The 13,799-nt window shown below is 48.5% G+C and overlaps 1 protein-coding gene across 2 annotated transcripts in view; it reads left to right on the top strand.

Annotated features, from left to right (window-relative positions):
- The first annotated feature begins 4,912 nt into the window (after positions 1-4,912).
- Positions 4,913-13,799, top strand: part of FRMPD3 (FERM and PDZ domain containing 3) — a 111,651-nt gene continuing 102,764 nt past the window's right edge. Inside the window, exon 1 of one of the 2 annotated variants that reach the window (XM_074201801.1) lies at positions 4,913-5,194. The gene's annotated coding sequence lies outside the window, so the exon portion shown is untranslated. Of the gene's footprint in view, positions 5,195-6,039; positions 6,176-13,799 lie in introns of those variants that run through there. The other variant, XM_074201803.1, reaches the window with a different exon arrangement.

Genomic DNA, 13,799 nt, shown 5'->3' with positions numbered 1-13,799 from the left:
TTTCTTAAGTACAACACTCTCTACTTATGTTTGAAAATCAGTATTAGACAGGTGTGGGAGACATATCATTTTCCCAGTTTGTAGAAGGTATGTTTGCTTCTTTATGGATTTGAATATAGACTCAGGGATCGCTATGGGAGTTTTATAACCCGCAAGATGGGAACCATTGGGTTAAGGTATATAATTCAATTCAGCAAACATTTGTCATGTGCTTCCCTTGGCTAGGCCTTGGCAATAGAAAAACAAAAATGGAAATAGCCTTTACCTTCAAGGAACACATATTATATTTGGAGGATCTTTTGTGTTGCCTTTCCTCTAACTAGAATGTGAACTCCTTGAGAGCAGGGACTGAACCCCCTTTCTATCTGTATCCCCATCATTTAATTCAGCTTCGTATGTAGAAAACAATAAATGTTTTTTTTCATTCATTCATCATATAAGGATATACAAAGCAGAAATGATGGGGGCGAAGGAATGATCCAAAGAAAATGTTATCATAAAGATATGAGTAGGAACCTCAGAGCTCACTAATTCAACCTCTTATTCCATATAAGAATCTTCTGTACTGTATCTCTGAAAATTTGGCATCTAGATTGTGCTGCAGTGGATAGAGCCCTGAACCTGGAGTCAGGAAGAATTCTTCCTGAGTTCAAATCCAGCCTCAGACACCAACTGTGTGACCCTGGGCAAGTCACTTAACCTTCTTTGCTTCAGTTTCCTCTTCTGTAAAGTGATTTACAGAAGGAAATGGCAAACCGCTATAATATCTTTGCCAGAAAAAACCTCAAATGGAGTCACAAAAAGATAGACATATCTGAAAAATGACTCAACAACATCTCTGAGAAATTGCCTGAATATTTCCATGGACGAAGGTTTCACTGCTCACTACAGCAGCTCATATTTCTGATCTCTAGGGCAGGACTGGAAAGCTTTAACTAAGTGAGACATGGAACTAAAGAATGGTCAATTTGGCCATACTGGGCATCATGACATCTGGGCTGACTTGGGACCCAGAGACAAGCTGGCAAGTAGGCTCCTTTCTCATGCCATTCTACAATTGATCCTTGGGCCAGAGATCCTTTGTGTGCCTTCCCCCCCCCCCCATGACCTTAGGCAAATTCTTTCCCTTCTCTGGGGTATATTTATAGATTCCTGGAGGTGGAAGGAATTGGTTGTAGTAAATATCCCAGATGCGAAAGTTGCTATTTATGGCTTGTTTCTTGGAGACCTATGTCCAATCCCGTCAGTACACTGATTAAATGGTTATTGATTGATTGACATATTCTGAGACAGGGGGTAGAGGACTTGAAGGGATGCAGTTAACATGACGAGCCTCTGCACATGAGAAGTTATATCTCAAGTTGTAATTCTCCTAAGTTATCAATATTATACAATGCTTGGATGACAGCTGTCATTGTCGTAGACCAGAATCACCAGGACTCCTCTCAATTTTGGTGTGTGGTAGTTCACTTAATTTGGGGTCTGTGGCCTTGTTTTAAAAAAATATTTTGAGAATTATATTTTAATATAATCATCTCCTTTGAAATCCTATGTGTTTTATTTTATGCTTAAAAATATGATTTTGAGAAGGAATCCATTAGCTTCCTTAGGCTGTCCAAGGGATTTAGAACTCCTACAAAAGAGAATAATGATAAGCAAGTGTTCTAGAATCTGGAAAAATCAGGGCCAGGGAGCTCGTGTACACAAAGATTATAAATATCCGAGGTAAGATTAGGCAGTTAGGTGGCCCAGTGGATAGAGGGCTGGCCTGGTCTCAAGAAGGTTCATCTTACTGAGTTCAAATCTGGACCTCAGATACTTCCTAGCTGTGTGATCCTGGACAAGTCACTTCACCCTGTTTGCCTCCGTTTTCGCATCCATAAAATGAGTCGGAGAAGGAAACGGCAACCCATTGCAGTATCTTTGCCGAGGGATCCCCAATGGACGTACAAAGAGTCCGACATTATTGAACAAACAACTGCGCACTAACAATAATCTCCCCTTTCCCTCGAAACAATAAAACGAAAAGTCTTTTATTAAGTAAGCGCAGTCAAGAAAAACAAATTCTTCCAAATTAGGTTTCTCATTTTACATTTGGCAGCTACCATCTCTCTGGCAAAACTCCTCTGGAGTCATGGTTGGTCATTGCTTTGATCAGAGATTTTGAGTCCTTCAGAATTGTTCAATTTTACAATATTGATGTATAAGTTATTCTCCTGCTTCTGCTCATAATACTCTGCATTAGTCTGGAGATGTCTTCCCTAAAACTTCCCTTTTCCCTTTTCTTAACATGCAATAATATTACATTATAATCAAATATTATATTTTGTTCTGCCTCTCATTGTTTGTCCATCTCAACTTCCTTTTAATGCATTGTCCCTTTAAGTAAAATGACTTTTCCTATTTAAAAAAGAAATTGCTGTTGTTAACTTTAGTTTTTTAGATTTCCTTCCTCTTCCCAGAGAGCCATCTCAATTAATAAAGAAGATATTTTCAACTTTAGCTGGGTAATTTCCCAACATTCAACCTTTTGACCAATAAAGTTGATTTTACTTTTAATTAAGTAGGTGTGTCCTGATTCTTTTGTGGAACCTCCAATTTGGCCTTTTCTCTTTTCCTGCTCCGGATAGCTCCTGTCAGTGTATTGGACTCTTATCCAGAGGCAGCAATAGCCTATTACTCTCCAGATCTCTATGAGCTGACTTAAGAGTCAATGGGACTTGGTTTCTAGCTCTGCCTCTGAAGCATAGTCATTGTGGGATCAAATTTGGAAAATTCCCCAGTGCAATGAAATCACATGTAGAGTTCAACATGGTCACAATGGAACTCCTCATTTCACCCTTGTTCCTCCCTCAGTCTAGAATCCCACTGGGGCTTGTAGTCTCTGAGTCTGCTGTCTCTTGACTCAGATCAGCTGTCAAATCTTATAGCTCCTACTGCCACAGTATCTCTCAAACATGTCTCTCTCGAGGCCGTCACCTCAGTTTGGGTCCTTGTCGCCAACCTCCTAGGCTACTCCAGTGGTTGTCTGATTTGGCCTCTCCCCTCTCCAATCTCTCCTCCAACCTCGTTACCAATATACAAGGTTTTCAAAGTTCTTTCTTTGCATGTTCCATCTTATTCAGAATGCACTACAGCCCTGTGGAGGAGTTGCTAGGATTATGTGCATTTTACAGATGAGGAAACTGAAGTACAGAATAGTTAGCAATGTGTCTGAGGTGGGACCCAAATTCATGTCTTCCTAACTTCAAATCTAGCATATTCTATTATAGCAAGCTGCTGCACAGATCTTGAGGAAGGGACTACCGAGTTTTTCCCTCAGAAGGGACTCCCTTCAAAGAAACCAAGGCTCAGGGTGTTCCAGTGACTTGACAAGGTCACACAGAAAATCATAAACTGAGACCTGGAAGGGGGAATTAGTGGAGAGAATGTTGGACTTAGAATCAGGGAAATCATTCATACCCATTCTAAGTATCAGAGACAAGATTTGAATCCAGGCCTTCTGAATGCGGAGCTAGCCCATCATTCTTTCCACAGACCCATGTGACCTGCTGAGGGGCTGCTGAGTCAGCGTGGGAGATATTTAGGATTGTTCTGGTACTTAAGGAGGAGTATGGTTTGCCCAGAGGTATCCATCACATTCAGAGAGGTGAAAAGGTCTAAAATATAGATCTGGGAGAGTTTCTGAGAGACAGTCTCTGCTCAAGGCTATGTTACAGCTGGAAGGAACTTCAAAGATCATCCTGTCCAATCTATCTACCCCCCCCCCCACTTTGCTTTCCCTTCCTGCATGACATTGGGAAAGAGATTAGCATTCACTGATTCCCTTAAACCCAGATACTGTACTGGGGGGGGGGGGGAGGAGTGGCATCTCCAAGTCACTAGGGAGCTGCTAATTTCCTTGGTAAGAGATGAGGTTTCTAGTGTCTAACCATTCCCAACATTTTTGGTACTCTCTAGTGTTCAGCAAATCCTTCTCTATCCTCTATTCGACAAAAAAGGCAATCATTTATAGAGTTCACCATACATATACACTCAAGAAATGAGAGATGTGTGAATTTTTAATAAAAAAGCTTCATTTGGTATATAATGTTTTCTATCTGATATCATTATTTTTGAATATTTTGAAAGGAAAAATATAGTTATATAGCCAATATTCCCCATAGTCTTGTGTAAGCTTTTTAAGCCCCTAGGGATATGCATATTCCAGTTTAGAAAGCCATAATCCTCCCACACCATTTAACTTCTTTTCATTTTAATAATTTCAAGAAGAAACTGGCATTTGGAACATCCTTGTTGAAATCCATTTGTCAGGAAATTCTGCACTGGGGGCCCTTCCCTCTCATTTCAAAATGATTGGTGGGGTGATCGGGATACCTCCAAAACACCCAGTCTCTCCCACTTCCTTGAGGAGATTACAAAATGTACCGGTCATGTACACAATGTGAAGGGAATGGAATCTGCACATTGTACAATGTTGCCTTCTTTTCAAATTTTGAGCATTTTGTGAAGAGTGGGAGAGCTTGGTTGGTTATCTGCTGGGGAAACTATTTGCAGATTGTAACGTGAACTCAGAGTAAGCCAGTCACAGCTTGCCAAAGATGTGTCGGTCCTTTAAGAGTTAAGAAGGAGGACCAGTGAGGGGGCACAGTGGATATAGCACAAGCCATGGAGTCAGGAGGACCTGAGTTCAAATCCAACTTCAGACACCTAGCTGTGTGACCTTGGGCAAGTCAGTTAACCCCATTGCCTTGCAAAAATAAAAAAGAAGAAGAAGAATTGAGAAGAAACTTTATCAATTTGCTAGCATCACAGGGCTGTAAAATCATTGGTTGGTTAAGGATTAGCCCCACCCCTGGTGGCCTATAAAAAGGCAACCAGCTCTGCAGTTTGAACAGACTTTCCAAGAAACCAGTCAGTAGAGGAAGCTGCTTGGGGAAGAGTTGGGCAAGAGGAGAGGGGATTTCTTTTTTCCCTGCCCTGGCAGCTTGCACTACGGCAAGAAGCCCATCTGGGAGTCGAGTGAATCTGCAAGAAATCAAGAAGGTGGGAGGGGAGAGCTGAACTGTGGAGAGGAGCAGAGCCAGGGAGCCCAAGGGAGGGCCTGCCCGGCAGACATGGCATCCCCGGGGAAGAGCAGTGCCAGGAGAACACAAGTAGGAATAGGCTTTTGGGGCCCTGCAGTGACAGAGGGGTGAGTTGCCTTGAGCACATGTGTCTCCTATCTGTGTGCATTTTCCTCCGCTCTAATCTATGTTATTCTCTGTGGCTGTTTGGGGGAGGGGGCTCCTCCAATTGATGGGGGGATTCTTTGTTAACCGTTAAGTGCCTTTCAGTTGCTTGACCATTGCATATAAAGCCATTGGTTGGTTGGGAGGGACTTGTGCTCAGTGGTTCTGGCAGTGGACACCCAGGGAGGCTTGGCTGGTGGGAGAAGTTGGGGTTACGCCAGAGGGGCTGCTCCCCTGCGAGACTGCAAGAGAGGCATGCTTGGCTGTCAATGTTAAATTCAGAGTCAGTTGCCCGACGTTCGTTTTTCCAGGTGGTGAATATCCAAGGACAGACTAGCACAAAGGTCCTTGCTCTCGAGAAGTTTGGCTTATTGTGTACCAGAGAAGGTAGGTGTTGAGGAGAACACTTGCCATATTGATGTCGGCCGGGTGGCAGCACGGCCGAGGCAGTCGAGTGGGCCCCCACTGTTTTACAGAGGAGGACCCCGAAGCTGGCACACCAAGTGACTTGCACAGAACTTCACGGCAATGGCAAGTTATGTGTGAGCCGAGCTACACACAATTTGTTCAGTCAGATTGTAGCAGGTTTTCCTGAACTATGCAGTTTGTTGAGAAACAAAGGGCCTGATTGCGCTGCCACCAAAGGGCCCGCACCCCTTTCTGGACTGTGCTTTGGAGCAGAGCGCAGAGCTTGCTTTCAGTTGTTGTCATCATTGTTCCTCAGTAGTTGTTTGGTGTGTTCCTCATAGAGTGAAGGCAACATTCCTGCAGCTTGCAAAGTGGCGCATGAGGGGCTCCCCCTTGTGTCTGGCTTTTCCCTAGGGGATCCCTGCACTAGGCTGGCACTGAGCTGCCTGCCTCCTTGTGACTGGCATGCAGGGCAGCTGCTGCCCCTCGTCCCCTGAGACCTGAGAGGCCTGGTGCCCAGGGCTTAGGCATGACGTGTGAGTGACCCGCTGCCTGTGGGCCGCCTGTGCAGCCGGGTGTTGGGGTGTGGGAGGGCCCCGTGCTGGCCTCGGGAGGGCTTGTCTCGGGGTGTGCCTTAGTCAGCATTTAGTGGGCTCCTACTCAGCTGGTGCTTCATTCAGCATTCCCTCTCAGCCAGTGGTTTTCCACCAAATGCAAGGCTGTGCCTGCTGTCGGTTGGGGGGGGGGGAGTGTGGCGGAAGCTGGTGGCGCCCCCTTTGCTGAACTTCAGCTTTGGGGAGACCAGGGCAGCCCTGTCCCTGCTTGGGCCGTGTGTCTGGGGCCAGGCAGGCCTGCTCAGGCGCTTCGGACTTCGTCTCCTTAGGGGCCTCGCCTGGGAAGTGGAAGGGGCCTCGGGCCATGGTGTTAGCACTTGGAGCAAATAGGGAAATCGAGGCTAAGGCGAGAAGCAGCTGCCGCAAGGAGCTGGCCCAGGGAAAGAGCCTTCGGCCCTTGAACCCCCCGAGCGGGCCTCAATGCCCGCAGACAAGCTGGAGCTGGCCTTTCGGCTGACGGTGGCCCTCCGGAACGGGCAGCCTTTGTTTGGTGGGCATCTTTTCCTTGCCCGGCTTTTGCTTTATTTCGGGCACGGTGCCACATGGCTTTTCAAACGCCGCTCCTTTCGCGTTCTTGAGGCAGCCCGTGCTGGGGGGGGGGGGCCCGGGCCACCGTGCCCAGGGGAACGAGGGCTCCGTAGAGAATGAGCTCCGGCGGGCTTGGCATTCCCTCCGGCTTTCGGGGAGAAAAGCCTTCAGCTCAGCTTTCGGCTACTGTGGAATGTGGGGGGGGGGGGCTGCCTGTGGGCGCGCGCGCGCGCGTGTGTGTGCGTGTGTGTGTGCGCGTGTGTGTGTGTGTGTGTGTGTGTGTGTGTGTGTGTGTGTGCAGCGCGCACGCCCTCCATCTGCTGGCGAACGCACACAGCGGCGCCCACCTCCGGCAGCCTTGCTTCCTCCCCTCCCCCGGGACCAGGCAGCCGCATCCTCCGGGCAGACCTCCGCGGGAATCGGCGGCCGGCCGCCCTGCTCGGCGCTGTCGGGCGGCTGCGGCGGCTGGGCGGAGCCCAGGTGCGGGGACCCCCGGCGGGGGCGTGGCTGGGCGTGCGGCGGGGCCCGCGTCTCCGGCTCTTCTGCAGCCTCCGCAGCGCCGGGACAGGGCGGCCCGGGGCCGGGGCCGGGGCCGGGGCCGGGGCCGGGGCCGGACGGGGGTGGGGTGGGGGGGTGGGGGTGGAGGCGGAGGCCGGCGGCTGGCGGCGCGCAGCTGCGCGTCTCTGCTTTGACGCGGGGCGCTTTCGGGTGATTCGTGGCGCCCCTGAGCCCGTGCCTGGCGGAGCCGAGGTCGCGGGGCACAGGAGGAAGCCCGCGCCCGCCGCTGCCGCCCCTCCCCCGCCCCCCCCTCCTCCGCCCCCGCCGCCCCCGGCCGGCCGCTTCCCCGCCGCCGGCGCGATGCTGAGAGCCGCCGCCGCGCAGCCATGGAGCCCCGCCGAGCAGCCCGCGCGCAGCCCTGCCTCCCCGGCGCCGGCAGCCCGCCCCCCGCGCCCGAACCCCGAGCGTCCCGGGCCGCCAGCCCCCGGCGTCCGCCGCCCCTGAAGCCTCGGGCCATGGCGGCTTGGTGCGGGGACCGCAGCTAGCTCACTCGGGCCGCTCCCGCCGCCGTCGCCGCCGCCGCCGCCGCCGCCGCCGTCGCCGCCGCCGCGGAGGAGGAGGAGGAGGAGGAACAGGAGCAGGAGCAGGGAAGACCCCGGGGACGGTAAGTGCAGGTGCGGCGCGGCCAGCACCGAGGCTAAGGCCCGGCCATTCTGGGCACCGCGCCCCCAGCGCCCCCTCCCCCGGGCTGCCCGTGTCGGACCCGCGCGGCCCCTGAGTGGGGGGGGGGCTCCCCGCGGGCGCCTGCATTCAGCCGCGCTCGAGCGGACCGGCGCCGGAGCAGGGGGCCAGGGGCAGGGAGCCCCGAGGCTCGCAAAGGGTGCAGGCGCGGTGCGCACGGCTCTGCCGCTGGGCCAGGAGGCCGCCTGGGCACTCGGGCGGCCGCGCCCCGAGGGGGGGGTCTTGGGCGGCCGGGACTGGGGGAAGAAGCGCGGTCATCCTGCAGCCTCTCGGTGCGTGCCCCTCTGGCTGGCAGCCAGCCGCTTCCACGGGCCGGACACAGGGAGACCCAGAGACACGGGGCCCAGCTGCTCCGGATTGGCTCACAGACGTGCAGCCTTTGGCGCACGACAAAGCCCCGTCGAAGCATGTGCAGCGCTCACGATCCCCCCAGACCCCTGCCCAGAACATGGCTTAGATGGCCAGCGCTGGCAGCCTCTGTTGGAAAGGTGCGGGCAGTACCCCCAGAGCCAGGAGGGCACCCCCTCCTCCGAACGGCCCTCCCCACCCACGGAGGCCGCTGCCCACCCCTCTCTGTGACGCTCGGCCGGGCGTGCCGGCGGAAGATGGCAGCAGACACGGCACCTGCCCGGCCGGACCACAAAGATGGAGACAGCCAAGTCCATCCAGCCACCGGCCCCAAGCAGGCGCCGACCGCAACGCAGCTGCCGGCCAGGGCAACGGGCCTTCCCAACACTTGTAGCCAAGTCTCCGGCGGCCCCGGCGGCTGTGCGCCAGGAGCTGGCACTGGCCAAACTCTGCGACCTCTCCGGCCCGTCGCAGCCATCCCCTTTGACCCTTGCCAGTGCTCAAAGCGTTCTTGGCCAGCCGAGAGCTCCTTTCTGCCCCACTCCCGAGTTCTGTCCCCCTTCCCCCCTTCCCCCTTCCCCGCTCCTCTGCCCCTCCCTTTTCCTGCCACCCCTCCAGGCTTTTGCTCCTTGCGGGGAGGTGGGGTTTTTCCCATGACAGCATTCCCAATAGGCACTCGCTGAACTTGTGCTTCAAACCCAATAAATAAAGTCTTTCTCCCGAGGCAGCTCATGTGCCACCTTTGGATAGCTCTTCCTCCTAAGATGTTCCTGAAATCAAGCAAAATTTGCCTCCTTGCAGATCCCACCCATTTTCCTGATTCGACCCACTGAGACCAAGCACTTAAGTCTCATTCTCTGCTCCTCCCCCACTTTCCCTTCTCCACTTGAAGCTTCCCACTTGCTTCCTTTGCTCCTTTCTTGCTCACCCATCTGTACACTCCAGCTTTATCAGTGCCTTTCCTAAAGCGCAGTCCAGAACAGTGCATTCTGACCAGGCGTAACACAAAGGCATGATTCTCTTATTAGACGGTTTTCTCCTATTAGAACGTAAGAACACATTCGTCTTTTAGCCTGCACATACCACACTTTGGACTCACGTGGAGCCTTGTGTTGCCGTGAAATCCGATTCCAAACTTATGCAACCACACCTCTCCCATTTTGGACTTGGTGAAATTGAGTTTCTGGAACTAGACACATCTCAATATTAAATTCCACCATGTGTCATTCAGCCCCATCTTTTGGCTCACAAGACTGACTCACTCATTGTCTTACTTCTCCCTCTCAACTTGGTATTGAATCTAAATATTTGACAAATATTTACACAGCTAATTGATTAAAACGTTCAAGCAGGCAGGCTCAAGTACAAATGTCACCCAAGTATGCATTCCACGGTAGAGCTTTGAAGCTGGTAGTCGGCTGGGCTTGGGAGCTGCTCCCTGAACTCACGTGATCTCCAGGACACTCTCAGGACACAATATTGCTTTTGTTTCTTCTTCCTTTATTGTATGTCCTTCCTCTAATTCTTCACCTTTACACCACTCTCTGTTTCTCCTAATGACACCTTATACCCTTTGCTTGTTGTTGTTGCAGTTTTGACAGAGATACTGGAATGACTTGCCGTATCCTGCTCCTGCTCATTGCAGAGACAAGGAAACTGAGGCAGATACCTTGTATCAAGTGACTTGCCCAGGGTTACACAACTAAGAAGCGTCAGGAAGAGTTCCTCATTTGCATCCCAATATTCTATCCACTGACCCACCCACCTAGCTGCTCTCAAACCCCCTTTACCCAACCTTACCTTTATCTCTACCTAGCCTTACCCTTTACCTTTACCTTACCCAAAACAAAAGTACCCTTTCAGAGCCATATTCCTATTGTGAGTTTCATTGCACCAAATCTCATTGATACATCAAAAACTTCCACTCGGAGATGATGGGGGGGATCTTCATCATATTCCAATTGTTGGGCAGTATTAGGGCTGTAGATGTGTGGGGGCAGGAGGACTGCCATGGTGGAGAAACTTGGAACTCAATTGAGGAGTTTTAATTTAATTTGCTGTAAGGCAATTGGGAGCCATTGCAAGATTTGAATTGGGTGGAGATGTAATCAAAGCTGGCATCTCTCCCTGCTGGCCTTCATAAGAACATCTCATCCCTAGTGTACCCTGGCAGTTGTCTGGCACGTGACTGCTGTTGCTCATGAAGGGCAGGCAACCTTCTCTATTCTACCAGTCTCTAGCTGGCTTCAAAGCAGTTGGTACAGTACCATGTCTGATGGTACTGCTGACGACAAGAAGGGAATCTGTTCATTTCAACTGCTTGTTGTGGGGTGGGGGGGAGTAGAGGCAGGTCTCATACATTGTGTACCTGGGGAAAGCACACTGGTGGGCTGAAGTCCCATATGTGTAAGGCGTGCTCATTCCTCAAGCAACCCAAGTATTTATTAAGCTTCTACTTGTGCACAGCTGGATGATATGTCAAGGAAAACCACAAAAGAGTCCCTGTCCTGAAGGAACTGGATGAAACTCATAAAGGAAATTCCAAGATGAAGGGGCACAGAAGATTCATAGCTTGGGAGATGAGAGCCAGGAGGGACCTCAGAAGTCCAAGCCCTCTTTTTTTCTACAGAGGAGGAAACAGAGACCCAGGGAGGGAAAGTGACTTGCTAATTGTTACACAGGCAGGATTTGGACCCAGATTTCCTCCCTCCAAAGCCTCTACTCTTTTCATTCTACTCCTGCAGAGGAAAGACTACTGACCAGATTACTCGTGATAAGTTACTGTAGCCCATCTCTATGAGGGAGCATCCCTAAAGGATCAATATCTCTTTGGCTCATTGCCCCCACCTGGAGTCTCCTCTGGGAAGATCTCCAAGATTCTCATCTGGGTCTCCACAAATATGGTTCATGTGTAGGCCTACATAGATGGGGAGGGGAAAATTAACAAAGGTATCAGGTACAAGACAACCCTTTATTTCACACCCAGAAAACAGCCAAAGAATTCAGTGACTCACAATTTAGTGGGTCAATTCAGATCACACCCACTTTATTTTTAACACTCAATAGTTGAGATTTATGAAATCTTGTTAAAACAAAGAGGGGTAAGGTATATATTCTCATTATCCAGATGAGGAAACTGAGGGTTAGGGTGATAAAGTGATTTGCCCATGATCACATGGTTAAGCCATTGACAGGGCTGAGAAAGTAAACCTGGGCTATTTATATAATATTTGTAAAGCAAATGTGTCTAGCACATGGTAAACTTTTTAATCAATGTTTGTTCCCTTGCTTCTCTGAGTTGATTCTAGCGTTCGCTTTCTTGATTTTAAAATTATTTCTGGAACTCTTCCTTTTCCAGTATCTCTCTCTCTTCCCCTTCTCACTTCCTTCAGAAGTCAGACAATATATGTTGCTTTCTTACCTCCATAGGTGCTTAATATTAAAATGCTTGCTGATTGATTCGCCAATGCTTTTGGTTTTAAGCCTTGGTCTTTGTAATTGTATTATACAGAGTTCAGTTCTGACTTACTGTTGCTTCTATTTCCATTGTTGTATGGGAGTATATTGTTCAGTGGTTCTCCTTGTTTCATTTTGCAACAGTATATGTCTTCCTATATCTCCCTCTCATTTTTATATGTATAATTGTTTGTGGTATAGTACTATTCCATGACATTCATTTACCACAACGTGTTGAGCCTTTCCCCTGACAATGGACTTTGTTTCCAGTTCTCTGCTACCAAAAAATGACTGCCATGAATATTTAGATGTGTGTGGGGGCCTTTTTTCTATCCTTGATCTCCTAAGGGTGCATGCTTAATAGTGGAATCTCTGGGTCAAAGAGTATGAACATTTTAATCGCATTCTTCATGTAATTCCACATGTCTTTCTTTCCGGAATGTTCGGACTAATTCATGGCTCCCCCAATGGGGTAGTGATGTCCTTGTCTTCCCACAGCCACACCAACATAGGCGCAAAGATGTCAAATTTTCTAGTATGAGGTGAAACTGCATGGTTGTTTTGATTTCCATTTTTACTATGAGTGACTAAGAGAATTCTTTCCCATGGTAATAGTTAGTAGTTCTTTTGAGAGCTCTTTCTTCCTACTCTTTGAAACTAACTTTAGGTATCGTATATTTCTATTAGTTCCTCATATATCTTGAATCAGTTTCTTATTAGAGATTTGATACAATTTTTTCCCCAAATTAACTCTATCTTTTTATGCTAGTTTTGTGGATTTTGTAAGTGCAAGAATTTTCCAATTTCAAATAATCAAAATAAATTTTTATCTTTTATTATTGCATCTATCCCTTTTTTGAATAAGAATTCTCCTCACAGGGATAGCTAGATGACACAGGGTATAGAGCACTAACCCTGTAGTCAGGAGAAGCTGAACTCAAATTCAGCCTTAGACACTTGAAACTTGCTAACTAATGTGACTTTGGGCAAGTCACTTGATCCCATGGCCTCACCAAAGGGAAAAAAAAAAGAATTCTCACCACATCTGTCAATGTACCTGATCTGGCTCTCTTCTGATTTTGTGTCTCTGTGTGTGTGTGTGTGTGTGTGTGTGTGTGTGTGTGTGTGTGTGTGTTAGAGAGAGAGAGAGAGAGAGAGAGAGAGAGAGAGAGAGAGAGAGATGTGATGTGATATTTAATATTCAGGACATGAATTTATTCATTTTAAGTTTGTTTTGATACAGAGTATAAGGTATTGGTTAAATAGTGCTGTGCACAAAGTGGATCAATTAAACAAATTTAATTTCTGACAGATCTCTTTTCAGCTCTCCCAGTAGTTCTTGTCAAATAGGGAGTTTCTCCTCAAGTATTTTATATTTACTGGTTTATTGAACAGTGGTTTGTTGACTTCAGTCTAATTTAGTGTAAGCTATTGATAGCTTTGGTGAGATAAGATTTCAAAATGTGTCTTTTACTTTTTTCATTATTTTTGAAGAAATTCTAGATCCTATGTCTTTCCCAGTGAATTTTGTTGGTTTTTATTTAGCTCTCTTAAAGTATCTTCTTGATAATCTCATGGGCATAGCACTAAATCTATAAATTGATTTCAGTAGTATTATTTTTATTGGTGCAACCCAGCCATGAACACTCACTCTCTCTCCAATTATTTAATTCATTATTTCTTTAAAAAAGTATTTTATAAAATGCGCATGCCCTTTGATCCAGTAATACCACTACTGGGTCTATACCCTGAAGAGATGATGAAAAAGGGTAAAAACATCACTTGTACAAAAATATTCATAGCAGCCCTGTTTGTGGTGGCAAAGAATTGGAAATTAAGTGAATATTCATTAATCGGGGAATGGCTTAGCAAACTGTGGTCTATGTATGCCATGGAACACTATTGTTCTATTAGAAACCAGGAGGTATGAGAATTCAGGGAAGCCTGGAGGGATTTGCATGAGCTCATGCTGAGT

Source organism: Macrotis lagotis, chromosome X (genome assembly GCF_037893015.1).
Source record: "Macrotis lagotis isolate mMagLag1 chromosome X, bilby.v1.9.chrom.fasta, whole genome shotgun sequence".
Classification (NCBI taxonomy): domain Eukaryota; kingdom Metazoa; phylum Chordata; class Mammalia; order Peramelemorphia; family Peramelidae; genus Macrotis; species Macrotis lagotis.
The sequence above is the reverse complement of the archived record's forward strand: the minus strand, read 5'-3'. Positions and strand labels throughout refer to the sequence as shown.